General features: G+C 38.3%; 1 protein-coding gene across 1 annotated transcript in view; it reads left to right on the forward strand.

Annotated features, from left to right (window-relative positions):
* The window catches only part of LOC150082161 (uncharacterized), a 184,577-nt gene that overhangs the window by 1,436 nt on the left and 166,769 nt on the right, over nucleotides 1–16,372 (forward strand). Inside the window, exon 2 of the mRNA XM_090380441.1 lies at nucleotides 16,033–16,336. The gene's annotated coding sequence lies outside the window, so the exon portion shown is untranslated. The remainder of the gene's footprint in view (nucleotides 1–16,032; nucleotides 16,337–16,372) is intronic.

The following is a 16,372-nucleotide window of genomic DNA, read 5'->3' on the forward strand; positions in this document are numbered from 1 at the left end:
AAATGCATGAATAACAGTATACCATATTCAGATGAAGAAGTAAAATTTATTAGATAAAACTTCAGATCTTGAGTACTAGTCCATATTTTGATAAACAGACAGGAACAAAGCAGTGAATGGCACCTGCCAATCACTGCTTTCCCCACCCACTGTCCTCCTTGCTGCTATTTTTAAATTGGGAACTCTTTTTTTTTTCCGATTTTAAAATGGCGGGATGGAGGGATAAACACCCTATCTAAGCTAAGCACCCCCCCCACTACCTCGACAACACAAAACAATCAGAAAGAAAATGTCTTCACAATAATCACCCAATCACAGAACTCAACCATACAATCACTCCGTTCTACAACCACACCTATCGTGCGGAGACAAGTGGTACCCAAATAATGGAGTTTAGCAATTTATTATTCAGAGAAATGATTATAAATATTTTGAATATTTTTAAAAAGGAAAATAAATTTCCCATTTTTATTTGAAGAACTACAGTGTTGTTACATATACAGATTGGTTTAGTGCTGTGTTGTCCTTCAAGATGTACATATTTTGATAAGCATCCAACATTTTGCAATGAGAACTGAATGCAGACCTTTCCTAATGGATGGTGAAGTTACTATACCTATTTGAGAATAGGTATAGTGATTCACGAAAGCTATTTGAGCTCCAAAGAGTGTTAGTATTAGTACTGACAACTTAATTCAAGGGAGCAAAGCCTGTAAGTAGGTAGAAGTTACTCCAATAATCTGTTTGGCTGAATGCAATTTCTGCACGGATAGTCTACAAGCATCCTTTTTCCAAGTTTGAATTTCTGTCTCCTTGTTTGTTGTTTTAGATATAGTAAAGTTGCCATCAGCATTTAGTTTAATTAATACTTTTAAAGCATTATATGTTACTATTAGGTCATCGTGCAGATCCTTAGTTTCCAGATAATGCAATTTACAAAATCTCAGTTTTTCTTAATAAGAATATCCTTTTATGCCCAAACTAATCTTGTTCTTCTTTCTCTGCCCTTTCCAGCAGATCTGTGTTCTCCCTAAAATGAAGTTTCAAAACAATATGCAATTTTTCCACATATATCTTAACCATTGCTTTACGCAATAGGAAAATCACATCTTTGCCTCTGCTAGAAAAATTGCTGTATGTCATTGATAGAACACTCATGATCATTCATGAAAATAAGCTATTCATGAACATAAATTACTAATGATATGAGACTATTTATCACTGAATGATTAGTTTATATAAACTTGAAGGAGACACTCTGACAAAATGAGAGTGACGTTTTCTCCTTTCTTTTGAATACAGTTACTTTTGATTCTTATTTGAAGTGATTGTAGTAGTAGTGGCATGTGATGCAAGAAAGCAAGTGTATGAGCTTATGCAGCATCAGCCAAAAAAAAAAAAAAAAATTACAAAACAATTCCTAAATGTTTATCCAGTTCCTCCTTAAATTTATTTAACCTATCAACTTCCACAACGACAGATGGAAGTTTGTTCAGCAATTAACCACCTGCTGGCTAAAGGCAAATTCCGCACATCTATTCTACATCTGTCTTTTTTCAATTTGAATTTATGCCCCCTTAGGTTTGTAATCTGAACAAGTGGAAGAATCCCATCAGAATTCAGCGTGCTCAACCCATTCAAGGCCTTATAAACCTCAATCAGATCACTGTGCAGGTGCCTAGTCTCTAGCCATTGCAATTGGTAGAACTTAAGCCTCTCTTGGTAAGAGGATCCCTTCATTCCTCTCACCAATCTTGTTGCCCTTCTCTGTACATGCTCAAGCAAATCTATATCCTTCCTAAAACGAACCTTCCAGACCTGTATGCCGTATTCAAGGTGTGGCCTGACCATTCCCTTATACAGAGGGACAATCACCTCCTTTTCCCTGCAAGAAAAATACCTGTATATCATTGACAAAACCCCATAACCTACTCTGGCAGCCTGTCTGCATTGCTCAGAAAACTTCATATCTGACTGCACAATTACTCCCAGGCCTTTTTCATTTTCTACAACCTTAAGTGTAGTACCACACAGTTGGTACGTGTCTCTGGGGTTACTTCTACCCATATGCAGTACTTTCCATTTGTCAATGTTAAACTTCAGTTGCCACTTCTCAGCCCATCTGCCCAAATTTTCTAGATCCTGTTGCAGTAGCACACTGCCATTAACAACCCTGCCAACCTTTGTATCATCTGCAAATTTTGACACTAAGCCTGATATACCTTCATCAATATCATTTATAAATATACAAAACAACAGTGGACTCCACTAATAATATTAGTCCATGAAGAGCAGCACCCATTGATTACCACCCTCTGTCTTCTCCCTCTCAACCATAAATTGCAATATATGCTCAAATTGTAGGTATGTCTGCCAGGGGAAAAAGTTGATGATGTTATAGAGCAGATATCATCTTTTAAGGGTACAAAGGGTGATATTCTTGTACACGTTGGTACTAATAACATTAAGAGTAGGAGAATTGCAGACTTACTTAACAAGTACAGATCAACGTTGAATAAAAGTTTCAAGTTAGGGTTACATTTGAAGTTGTCTGCAATTCTGCCCAGACATGATAGGAAGGAGTATATAATGAGAGCCTTGTCAACCAATTCGGCCAGAGAGAGATTGTGCAAGGCTCGTGGGGTAGAATTTTTCTCAGTGTGGTTTGTACTTGTTAATAAGAGAGATTGCTTCTACAGGGATGGGATACACTTAAATAGAAAGGGTGCAATAATATTTGTTGATGCTTTCGAGGCAGTGTTAGGTGGGTTTGTAAACTGATAGCTTGGGGGGTCAGAGAGTCACATACTAATAGGTTAACAGTAGCTGCAGGCAGAGGTGAAATTGATTCTTGCACTGCTTCTATTAGAATGAGCAGCAGCCTAGAAAGCAAATTGATGGCGATTTCAAGAACTGATGGGGGTCATCATGGAACAAGTAAATGCATGGGCTGTGTTATGCTAACTAAGAGTAAGAACAGGAGCCGACTGGGCTAGCCAGGTAGGTAAAGTGCCTGCCTAGCAACCCAAAGGTCATGGGTTCGATTCCGCCTCAGGCTTGGATCACAGTAAAATGCAAAAACTTTGGGAGGTGCAATATGGCCATAGAAGTTGATGCGCCAACAACAAACAAAAAAAAAAAAAAAAGAAGAACAGGTGCAGGTGCCTCCGTAGCCAGGTGGGCAGGAGCAGTGTGTAGCACATGCTTATTGATTAGACCATGGTTCGAGCCCGTGACCACCAAATACCGAGGATACGGAAAGGTCAGGGAATGACCACTGCATATCCCCAGAGCAATATGGCCTTAGTTGCTAATGATCCTAAAAACCAAATAACAAACAAACAAACAGAACAGGTGCATGTATACTTTTATGTACACAAATGCAGTATAGTAAATAAATTTAATGAATTTCAAGTGCTGATGAAGATATCAAAGGCGGATATTATTGGGATATCAGAGACATGGTGTCACACAGATATAAGGAATGCAGAATTCGAATTTTGGGAGTGCAATATGTACAGAAGGAACAGACGGGATAGAAGGGAGGAGGAGTTATGCTGTTAGATCTGATTATCAGCAGTGATTATTCATGCATTAAGAATCTGCAGATAAATGAACCACTTGGTGGCAGTGACCACAGTGTATTGATCTGGGATTTGCTTAAAGATGTGGCTACCATCAAGGGTAAAGGGAAGGGTTTTTGCTTTGATAACAGTGACTACAGTGGTTTCAGACAGTTTTTAAATTCTATACAGTCAGACCAACTGATGACATTACCAACAGCAAATTCTAAATGGGAAGCATTCAAGGAATTAATCTCAGAAGCTATTAGGCTTTTCATACCAACTAAGACTGTTCAAGGTTTAGGACTAAATGAATGTCAAATGAACTAATGAGGCTCATGGCAGAGAAGAAAAATGCATGGGATGCATATAAAGTATCAGACAACACAGAAGCTTATGCACTAGCGTAGCTACCCTTTTTCGGGCCCGGAGGCAAAGAACATGTTCGGGCTCCTACTTAATTAATGAAAATTGCAAAAACAGGAGACAGCCAAAGACACCGGGCCCCAAAAGGGCCTGGACCCGGAGGCAATTGCCTTGCCTGCCTACATGGTAGCTACACCACTGAGCTTATGGTAGATATAAGCAGTCTGTAATAAAGTCCCAAACGAAGTTAGGCAAGTGAGGGTAGATTACGAGAAATCCTTGGCAAAGGATGCAAAGAAAAACAGCAGAGTTCTTTACTTATCTAGAAGGAAAGGGATGAATTAGATTGTTCCACATGATATTGATGGTTCGATTGGCGATGATTCTGCTCAGGTAGCTGACAGACAATGAGTAATTTGCACCTACATTCACACATGAAGAATTCTGTAGGAAAATGGAGGCCAGAAGCTTATCAGATCTTAAGAGGGAGCGAAATAATTTTGTAATAACTGAGAGCAAAGTAGAGGAGAAATTGTTGAAATTAAACATAAGAAAAACTCCTGGGATGGATAGAATCTACCTAGTTATATTAAAGGATGCAGCAAAAGAAGTAAACAAACTCTTAGCCATAATTATGGGAGCAAGAGCATCCTTGGATTCAGAGGTTCCCACAGACTGGAGATGTGCAAATGTATCTCCTATTCACAAAGGGGGATAAAAGGTGACACGAGTAATTACAAACCTGTTAGTTTAACTTCTGTTCTGGGGAAAATAATGGAGTCATTATTTTAATTCTGGAAAATTAAAGAAGCATTGCAGGATTATCTAGACAAGACTGCAATTATAGTTCAGACACATCATGGGTTTGTTATTGGGAAGTCTTGTCTGACCAATTTGATTGGATACTACGATGTGGTCACAAAAAATAACTTTGATATCATATACATGGATTTTAGGAAACCTTTTGATACTGTTGCACATGGAAGACTGCTGTACAAATTGGAGCAGTATGGCATTAAGGGCAAATTGCTGCTATGGATAAAGGGTTGGTTGAGTGGGAGAAGACAGAGTGGTAATCAATGGATGCTGCTCTTTGGGGACTAATATTATTAGTGGAGTCCCTCATGGGCCCATTGTTGTTTTCTATATTTACGAATGATGTTGATGAAGGTATATATCAGGCTTAATGTCCTAGTTTGCAGATGATATGAATGTTGGGAGGGCTGTTAATGACAGTATGCTACTGCAACAGGATCTAGAAAAGTTGGGCTGATGGGCAGAGAGGTGGCAACTGAAGTTTAACATTGACAAATGCAAGGAGAATAAATTCAGGTTGAGGAAGGATGGTTGTAGGATAGATATGCGGAAGTTTGTCTTTCAGCCAGCAGGCAGACCAGATGGGACACCTCGAACCTCAGGACTGTGATTTAAAGATTCCTTTCAGATGTATCATTTACAATGACTAAAGTAGTGGGAAGTTGGTTCTCACTTAGCCTTGAAGCATCTTTCCTGGTAATGGGGCACAGCTTCCATAATGAGAAGCTATTTCAGCTTGGACTCTCAAACATGGATCGATGCAGAAGTGGGGAAAAAGAGAACTGGTTCCCTACAATCTTCAACTGCACTCAATATGAAGAGCAGCGAGCACAACTGAAAACTATTGTGACCAACCTTGACCCTAGCCATATTGACCAACTTATTACGATTACTGACAACCTGAGGGCCTTTGCTATGGAAGTTTTCACCAGACGTAGACACCTAAACCTGACTAGAACTAATGACCACCAATCTGGGACTTGAGCTGACAGCAAAATGATAAATGTCCTATCATAAATTTTTCTTTTCTTTTTTTTCCCTTTTTTTTTTTTTTTTTTTTTTGCTCATTATCTTTCTTTCTCGCTTCCCTGGGCTGGGGACTTGCATTTTTGCAGCTAGTGACGAGTACCTGGAAGCGGAGGTCTACCAAAGCTTCCAGGTAGCCAAAAGGCCAATAACTGCTAGCTTGTGGGGATATATAGACTAATAGATTAACAATAGTCACTGACAGAGGTGAAAGTGATTCTTGTGCTGCTTCTATTGGAATGATCAGCAGCCTGAAAAACAAGGTGCAGGGTATTTCAGAGACTACTGGGAGTCATTGCAGAACAAGCAAATACATGGGCTGTGTTAGGGTAGCTAAGAATAGGAACAGGTGCATGTATACTTGCGTGTACACCAATGCTAGGAGTTTGGTAAATAAATTTGACGAATTTGCAGTGTTCATCAAAACATCAAAGGCGGATATTGTTGGGATATCGGAGACGTGGGGTCACACAAATATAAGAAATACAGAAATGGAATTTGGGGATTACAATGTGTACAGGAAGGATAGACAAGATAGGATGGGAGGAGGAGTTATGCTATTAGTTAAGAAACACATAAAATCCAAGGATGTACAGCCATCAACATGGCTGGACAGATCAGTGTTGAGTCAGTTTGGTGTGACATAAGCACTGTGTAAGAAAAATTCAGTAGGAGTGTGTTATAGGCCTAATGACACTGGTGAATATATAATAAATAACTGTACAGAGAAATAGTGGTCCAGTAAATCGGAGTATCTTATAATGGAGGATATTAATTTCTCAGATATTAACTGGAATTTGTGAGTTGGTCACTCACACGCTAGCAAGGCTTTTGTGGATTTATTGGATGATTGCTTTCTACAGCAGCATGTTCAGGAGGCAACTAGAGGGAGTAATAATCTTGATCTGATTATCAGTAGTGATTCTTCATGCATTAAGAATTTTCAGATAAAGGAACCACTAGGTGGCAGTGATCACAGTGTGCTGAAGTGGGATTTACTCAAACATGTAATTACCATCAGTGGTAAAGGGAAGGGTTTTTGCTTTCGTAAAGGTGATTAAGTCTGAGACAGTATTTAAATTCTAAACGGCGGAACCAACTGATGATGTTACTAACAACAAATTCAAAATGGGAAGCATTCAAAGAATTAATCTTGGGAATTGAGAAAACTAACATCAGTGGTAAAGGGAAGGGTTTTTGCTTTCGTAAAGGTGACTATGGGGTCTGACACAGTATTTAAATTCTAAATGGTGGGACCAACTGATGATATTACCAACAACAAATTCAAAATGGGAAGCATTCAAAGAATTAATCTTGGGAATTGATCTAGGCTTTTCATACCAACTAAGAAATATTTTTCAAGGTTTAGGCCTAAATGGATGTCAGATGAACTAATGAGACATGTGGCAGAGAATAAAAATGCATGGGATACATATAAATTAACAGGTGACATGGAAGCCTATGATAGATATAAGCTGGTCGTAACCAAGTCACAAAGGAGGTTAGGCAGGCAAAGGCAAATTACGAGAAATTTTTGGCAAAGGATGCAAAGAAAAACAGCAAAGAGTTCTTTACTTATGTAAACTCTAGAAGGAAGGGAATGAATCAGAATGGTCCACTTGATATCGATGGTTCAACTGTTGATGATCCTGCTCAGGTAGCTAAAAAACTAAATGAGTATTTTGCATCTACATTCACACATGAGGAGTTATTCAGCGAGGGGAATGCCAGAGGTGTATTCAGCTCTGGCAGTAAGCTAGAGAATCTTGTAATAACTGAGAGTAAAGTGGAGGAGAAATTGTTGAAGATAAATACAAGAAAGGCACCTGGGGTGGATGGGATCTATCCAGTTATATTAAAGGAGGCAGCAAAGGAAGAAAGCAAACCCTCAGCCTTAATTATGAGAGCTTCCTTGGACTCGAGGGAAGTACCCATGGACTGGATATGTGCAAATGCGACCCTAATTCATAAAGGAGGATCAAAGGGCAACACAAGTAATTACAAACCTGTTAATTTAACTTCTGTTCCAGGGAAATTAATGGAGGCACTGGTTAAAGAAGCACTGCAAGGTCATCTAGACAAGACTTCAGTTATAGCTCGGACACAGCATGGTTTTGTTTTGGTGGAAGCCTTGTCTGACCAATTTCTTGGGATACTGTGATGTGGTCATAAAGGAACTGGATGCAAAGAATAATTTTGATATCGTATATTTGAATCTTAGAAAGGCTTTTGATACTGTTGCACATGGAAGACTGATGCACAAATTGGAGCAGTGTAGCTTTGGATGCAAATTGCTGCTATGGATAAAGGGAAGGCTGAGTAGTAGAAGACAGAGTGGTAATCAATGGACATTACTCTTCATGGACTAATGTTATTAGTGGAGTCCCCAGGGTTCAGTGTTGGGTCCATTGTTGTTTTCTGTATTTATTAATGATATTGATGATGGTATATCAGGCTTAATGTTCAAGTTTTCAGACGATACGAAGGTCGGGAGAGTTGTTAATGACACTAATGACAGTACGCTGCTGCAACAGGATCTGGAAAAGTTAAGCAGATCGGCTGAGAGGTGGCAACTGAAGTTTAACATTGACAAAGGTAAAGTACTTTATATGGGAAGCAGTAATCATAGAGTAACGTATCAACTGTGTGGTACTACACTGACTATGATAGAGAATGTAAAGGTCCTGCGGTAATTTTTCAGGCAGATATGAAGTTTTATGAGTAGTGCAGACGGTCTGCAAGAGTAGCTCATGGTGTCTTGTCAATGATATACAGGAATTTTTCTAGCAGGGATAAGGAGGTGATTATCCCCTTGTATAAGACAATGGTCAGGCCACACCTTGAGTTCTGTATACAGGTCTGGAAATCTCATTTTAAGAAGGATGTAGAGCTGCTGGAACAAGTACAGAGAAGGGCAACAAGATTATTGAATGGAACAAAGGATTGCTCTTATGAAGAAAGGCTTAAGTTTTGCAAATTATAGTGTTTGTAGACTATGCACCTGCGAGGTGATCTGATTGAGGTGTATAAAGCCTTGAATTATTTGAGCATGCTCAATGTTGATGGGATTCTTCCTCTTGCTCAGAATAATTTCCTGAGAGGATATAAATTCAAATTGAGGAAAGACAGTTGTAGGATAGATGTGCAGAAGTTTGCCTTTAGCCAGTGGGTGGTTGATTGGTGGGACAAACGTCCATCTGTTGTAGAAGTTGATAGCTTAAATAGATTCAAGGCAGAATGAGACAAACATTTGGAGCGAGTGGATGGGTGAAATGAGAAAGGTTTTTTTTTTTTTTTTTTTTTTGGCTGATGCTATATAAGCTTGCTTTCTTCCACCATGTGCATTTGCTAATACACAACACTACACTACAGAACACACACACACACACACACACACACACACACACACACACACACACACACACACACACACACACACACACACACACACAAGCTCACAGACAAAAAAAAAGCCAACCGGGCTAGCCGGGTGGGTAAAGTGCCTGCCTGGCAACCCAAAGGTCGCGGGTTCGATTCCCGTCTCGGGCTTGAATCAGAGTACTGCAAAAACCTTGGGAGGTGCATTATGGCCACAGAAGCCTATGCGCCAACAACTACCAAAAAAAAAAAAAAAAAAAACAGACAAAAATTTTTCTGTTCTATCACTCTCCTTAAATTCTCCCATGCACAATGAAAAACTTTTTTTTTTCTCTTTGCTTCATTTTTTCTAAGTTCAATTGGCACAAGACCCTCCATTTTGTGCGGGATGGAATTTTTTTTTTTCATTACACGACACACTGGCCTTACATTGATAGAGTCTGTAAAAACTGAACAGAGCAATGAGGTGGAGATAAACTTCTGTTCTAGGGTACACCCATACAAAAATACAATTGACAAATGAGATGTACTGCATATGGGTAACAGTAATGCCAAATTAACATAACAACTGTATAGTACAACACTCATATTTGTGGAAAATTAAAAAGAGCTGGAAGTAACTGTGCAGTCAGATATGAAGTTCTCTGAGCAATACAGACTGGCTGCCAGATCAACTCTTGGGAGTGTTGTTAATTGATATACAAGGGCTTAGCTTAGCACTGACAAAGAAGTAATTATCACACTGTATAAGGTAATGGTTAGACTTCATCTTGAGTACTGCATACAAGCCTGGTGGCCTCATTTTAGGAAGGATGTACATCTGGAATGGTGCAGAGAATGACAACAAGAACAGTGAAGGGAATGAAAGGGTGGTCTTGATCTGATTATAGTGTTTAAGGTTTTGAATGGATTGAGCAAGCTCAATGCTGATAGTATTTTGCCTCTTGTTCAAATACACACATGAGGACATAAATTCAAATTGAGGAAGGGTAGTTGCAGGATAGATGTACAGAGGTGTGTGTGTGCCTTCAGTCAGCGAGTGAAAGAAGTTGATTGTTGGAACAGACTTCCAACTGTTGTGGAAGTGTTTAGTTTGAAGAATTGTATGCCATACTACTAATAATAATTGTAATGTGTAGTTTCTTGTGGTTTGTCCTAAATTTCTAATATCTCTTTAAATTAATATTAATATTAGTAATGGCAAATGATGCAAGGAAGCAATTGAGGGTTTAGTGTCAAACAACATTAACTACAAAATCATTTTGTAGTTGATGTTTTTGACATTTTCTTGGTTTACTGGAAATGTACAAACTTCCAACTATTGTAGAAGTGTTTACAAGTTAGCCTAAGTTAACTTGTAAAGTACTAGAGAGATACAGTTCTATGACATTATATGCATTGTTATTTGTACACTGATGAGCCAAAACGTTATGACCAGCGAGTCATTATGCAAATCGAAGCAACTGCAGGTGAACTACGGCGTGTGCACGTGGGTCGGGACACTGTATAAAAAACACCTGATACTGAGCTTAATTAATCAGTGTTACTCTTGTTCTTCAGCTGGGAAAGGCAGTGGACTTAAGCGAGTTTGATAAAGGCCAAATTTTAATGGCCATACGACTGATTCAGAGCATATCTGAAACGGCACAGCCGGTGGGTGCTCACAGTCATCCGTGGTTAGTACCTACCGAAAGTGGTCCGAGGAGGGGGAACCCACGAACCGCCAGCGAGGTGTTGGATGACCACGGCTCGGCGATGCTTGAGGTGAGCAAAGGCTCTCCCAGATGTTACGTGGCAACAGAAGGGTGACTGTAGAGTAATGTGTCACAACACACAATACATCAAACCCTGCTGAAAATGGGGCTGCGTAACTGCAGGCTACTCCAAGTGCCTGTGCTAACCACGTTTCACCAGCGACAGCACCTACAGTGGGCACGAAAGCATGAAAACTGGACCTCGAGTGATTGGAAGAAGGTCATCTGGTCCGATGAATCACGTTTCCTGTTGCACCATGTGGACAGCCGGGTACGTGTGTGTGTCATTTACCTGGGGAAGTGATGATGTCTGGATGCACCGTGGGACGAAAACAAGCTGGTGGCAGTGGTGTCATGCTTTGGGTGATGTTCTGCTGGGATACCTTGGGCCCAGTCATTCATGTGCCGGGCACGCTGACATCTACCACCTACCTAAACATCATTGCTGACCAGGTACACCCTTTCATGGCAACGGTAATGCAGGATAATGCGCAATGCCACACCACCCAGATTGTTTGAGACTGGTTCGTGGAACATGAGGAAGACTTCCAGGTATTGCCCTGGCCTCCAAATTCTCCAGAAATCAATCCCATCGAGCATCTGTGGTTTGTGTTGGAACAGCAACTCCAATCTGCAGCATCTCAACCACGAACCTTGCAGGAGTTAAAGGATCTGCTGGTTACGTGTTGGTACCAGATACCACAAGACACATTTAGAAATCTTGTAGTGTCCATGCCTTGCTGGGTACGAGCTGTTTTGGCTGCATGTGGAGAACCAACATCATATTAGGTAGGTAGTCATAATGTTTTGGCTCATTGGTGTATATAGTATAACTAAAGTTGTCTCAAAGCAAAAATGCAATTTTGTAGTTAACATTCTTTGACCCTAAACCCCACATACAGTATCAGCAAAAAAAACCCCAACTTACTCACCTGATTTGTCCATACCCTCTAACGTTTTGTCTAATTCTTCCTTAAATATATTCAAACTACCGACCTCCACAACACCAGTTAGAAGCTTGTTCAACAATTAATCGTGTTCTGGCTGAAAGAGAATTTTCACTTATCTATCCTACAACTGTTTTTCAATTTAAATTTATGTACTCTTATGTGTGCCATTTTATCAAATGTTAGGATACCATCCATTAATTTACTCAATCCATTTAAGGCCTTAAACACTGCAATCAGGCTAACCATGCAGATTCCTAGTTTGCAGCTGTTTCAATTTGCAGAACTGAAGTCTTTAATCATAAGAGTACCTTTTTGCATCCTTGATTAATCTTATTGTTGTTCTTTGCACTCATTCCAACATATCCACATTCCTCCTGAAATGAGGCTTCCTGATCTCGCTACAAAATATATTAAATCAGTTAAAAACTAGTACAAATGCTTCTTAAAAAATGCTTTATATGTGTTTAATTTTTTACATCTCTTGTGCACAAGCTGCCACATTAGTGGAATGATACAGATTATGCTTTAAGGTGTTGAACAGATCAAATCTGGGACTACCTGATACACCCATATTAATTCATTGCCAATTTTTATTCAAAACTTTTCAGCAAAGCTTACATAGTTAAAATTCTGTCATCCCTGAAAAACACGTTGTTATAGTATGCTTGCTATATTATGAGGTCCCATCTGCTTTGATGCAAAAAAAAAATTTTTTAAAAATATATATATATATTACAGATATTAAACTAATTTCAGTAAACAGTAATATCCAATCTACCTATATAACTGTTTTGTATGGTTTTAGAAGGAAAAAATAACAGGTAGTTTTAATGATTACTTTTTAATCATTAAATATCTTTATCACTACAATTAATAGATTTTAGAAATCCTTCATTTACAATTTCTTGGTGGATTGACATTGACTATAGCTGGTTATAATGCCAGAATTCATGTGTTCCTGCTCGTGATCTCTCTCTCTCTCTCTCTCTCTCTCTCTCTCTCTCTCTCTCTCTCTCTCTCTCTATGTGTATTATTTCTGTACAATATGTTTTCATGGGCTGACTTGCAATGCTGATATTGGCTAACTACAGTCCTGCTCAAAGAGACCTTTAAAAATTTCTTCAGTCTTAGGGAAAATTTCAAACCTAGTCCTCTACAAATGAGTGATAAATGGTGAGCCTAGTTTACTGTTATGGAGGACAGATAGTGAACTGTAATTTTTATTTTGAACCTGCAGAACTGTAGGAATGGGTTTCAAATCAATTTTTTTTTAACATCAGAACAATCTCATCAAGATGTTTCTTTCCCTAAATATCTTTTATTTTATAAAGATATACATACAACTTAGCTACATTAACCCAATGGCACTTCCTTATGAAAAATCTAGACAAATGGGTTTCAACTACCACATTCAACATAGATTTCTCAAATCTTTAACAGAGGAAGCAAATGAAAAATTTTCCTTGAAAAGTGTTATGAGTTGCAGCTGGTGAACAGTGGGTGTTGAGCACAAAAGAGCTAAAAAAGTTGGGCGTGGAAGAGGGGAATACAGAATGATCCGGTACATCAAGGCCAAGATGGGATTTCAATCCAAATATGGGACTGGTAGGATTTCAGAGCTTTTTAAAATTTAATTTTAGTAAGGAAAAGTAATATTTGGATTGATAAAGGTCTTCTAAACAAGCTTCCATCTTATGGTTTGCCAACTGTTTTTTGTAATTGGTTATCCAGTTTTCTCTCTTATTGCTCACTGAGGGTGATGGTAGATGGCTCTCTGTCTTCTAACTTCTCCACAAATGCCGGTGTCCCCCGAGGTTCAGTTCTTTCCCCAACTCTTTTCCTCTTGTATATTAATGACCTTCTTCCACTGACTGGAAATTCTATCCATAGTTTTGCCGATGATAGCACATTGCATTCCACTTTCCATTTTGAAAAACCTTGCCCCGCTCAATCAACTTCAACTTCTTGAATATTCGCCACCAATTCCTTAAACGCTGACCTTCAGGTAATTCTCCAGTGGGGCAAAGACAACTTAGTTGATTTCAATCCTTCTAAAACTCAGTTTTGTCTTGTATCTCGCAAAAAGGATTCTTCTGCTCCTATGCTTATCTTTAGTGACACTCCGATTTCTATGCAAAATGATATATCTCTTTTGGGGATTACCCTGACTTCTAATCTCTCTTGGCACAAGCACATTACAAATATTGCTTCCTCTGCATCTAAAAAACTTGGTTTTCTCCTTTACTTTTCTTCCAAACAGCTGTTCACTCTATACAAATTGCAAATCTGCCCTACCATGGAATATTGTTCCCACATCTGGGGTGGTGCCCCGAAAACCTCTCTCAGGCTTTAGGTTCCATTCAGAAGAGGGCAGTTAGGTTAATTAATGACTCCTTTCTAACAGAGTCTCTCCACTATCTGTCTCATAGACGTACTGTTTCTGCTGCATGCCTTTTCTACAGATACTTCCATGGGCACTGTTCTTCTGAATTGGCTTCTGTAATCTTGCAATGCACTTGCAAGAAGAAAAGAATGAAAGTGGAGGAAAGAAGGAATTATCACCTTTTTTAATAGGCTACTGTCACCTGTTGAAAAGTAATTACAGATTGATGTGATCACTTTGCAACATGGTGGATCAATCCATTCATTGATTTTTTTCAAATGACACATGTTTGGGTTTAAATATATATATATATATATATATATCAGATCTGTAATCAGAGTTTTGGGTTTGTTAGAGACCTTATTTGACATTGACAATTTATTTACAATTTTTTGTAAATAAATTGGCTTACTTCTTACTCGATTCTTTATTAATTTCAAAATGGCTGCATAAGAACTTAATCTGACAAATAAATTGGTGTGTTTATTTTGAAGCTAGGAAATTTTAAATATAGATACAGCATTATAAATTAATAATAACTCTATTATAACCAATGAGGCTTCTGTAGCTGAGTGGTCAGGAGCGGAACTGCAGTAGCACATGCTCTTCAAGTAGACCAGGGTTCAAGCTCCTGACTGCTAAATACGGTCGATCTGCCAATCCACACTGGAAGTGGCAGATTATGGTCCATTTTCCTCAACATGGATCATTGAGGAGGCTTCCATCCTGCAGTGGATTGATAATGGCTGTATTTTACCTTTTACTTTTTTCGTTATAACCAATACATAAGTGAAACTTATGCTGTGATAGGAAAAGAAAGAAAGGAGGATATCATTATTTAGAAGGCATTTTTCAACTAGACCACACTTTTCCAGAAACCACCAAAAGGTAGTTTCTGGGAAAGAGTAGTCTAGTTGCAGTCTAGTTGAAAACTGTCTAATTTCTGTCAAAAAGAAAAAAACACTTTCTGTGCTGTATATTATAAGAATGAGAAACTTACTGGTGTCTCATGATGACAGACCAGTAAGTCTTGAAACGGCTATTACAGTGATGTTCTGAGTTTTAAACAAATACTGGATCCACTTTTTTTTTTGTTTGCTTTGGTGATATTATTTGTTTAAAACAGTATTTAGCAATTCTTTTGACTTGTAGTTATTGTCAAATCTAATGTGAGCATAAGCTCACATTAGAGTCTTGATGGCTGAAAATTTGCTTCTGTCACTGGAGAAACCAAGGTGTCCCCAAGACAGAGAGAAATTGAATGAAAAAATGCATAGAATTTTCAAATTGACTGCTTTATATAATCCACGATTCTAGAAATTTTAAATTTCTTGGAAATATAATATTTATTGTTTTTTTTTCTGTTTCTACCATTTGCTACTATATAAAAAATATCCTTTGGAAATTTGGAATCTTCTAATAACAGAAATAGTCATCTAGCTAGCAAATTATGGGTCCATCCAAAAGGAGAGGGTAGTAATATTTTTTAATTAGAGCCCATTTTACAACTTTTCATTAGCCCTTTGAATGTTATTAGTGACATAAGCATTAGAAGGAAGAATTGGGGAGATACTTCCCCCTAGATTTTAGATATAATTTTTTACTCTCTTCCCAAGGAAATTTCTTGGGAAGAGATACTACTGATATAGACAGACAACCAACTCTTCTTTGTCTCGACCTATATCGTGTAACACATTAGAAAAAGCTAAAACAAAAGTATATAATATGTTAGACTTAGAAGAGGTACTATACTTATAAAACAATTGATATTTAATCCTTTTTTTTTTTTTTAACAGCAGGATTTCAGTACCATTCAGATAATTTCTGACACTCATTGCAGTTATGGGAAGTTGGTACCTGTCTCAGATGACCACATAAAGGTACATTTAACTGTGTAACGTATTTTACCTTAACCTTGATGAGTAGGAAGCCAACGGCATTTTTACCAAATGATCTGAATGGAGTCTAATGTAGGCCATATGAATATCCTTGAACAGTAAACTCCAAAATATCATGAAAAGAGACATTTATAGATACAGTAACGATGAACAGCATTCTGTGTGGTTCTTCTGTGATTGTAAGATATAACTTCACAGTTCTGTGAGTGTTATAAATATTATTGTAATTTTATAATTT

The sequence above is a fragment of the Mastigoproctus giganteus genome, chromosome 8 (genome assembly GCF_048544385.1).
Source record: "Mastigoproctus giganteus isolate SK-2022 chromosome 8, ASM4854438v1, whole genome shotgun sequence".
Taxonomy (NCBI): domain Eukaryota; kingdom Metazoa; phylum Arthropoda; class Arachnida; order Uropygi; family Thelyphonidae; genus Mastigoproctus; species Mastigoproctus giganteus.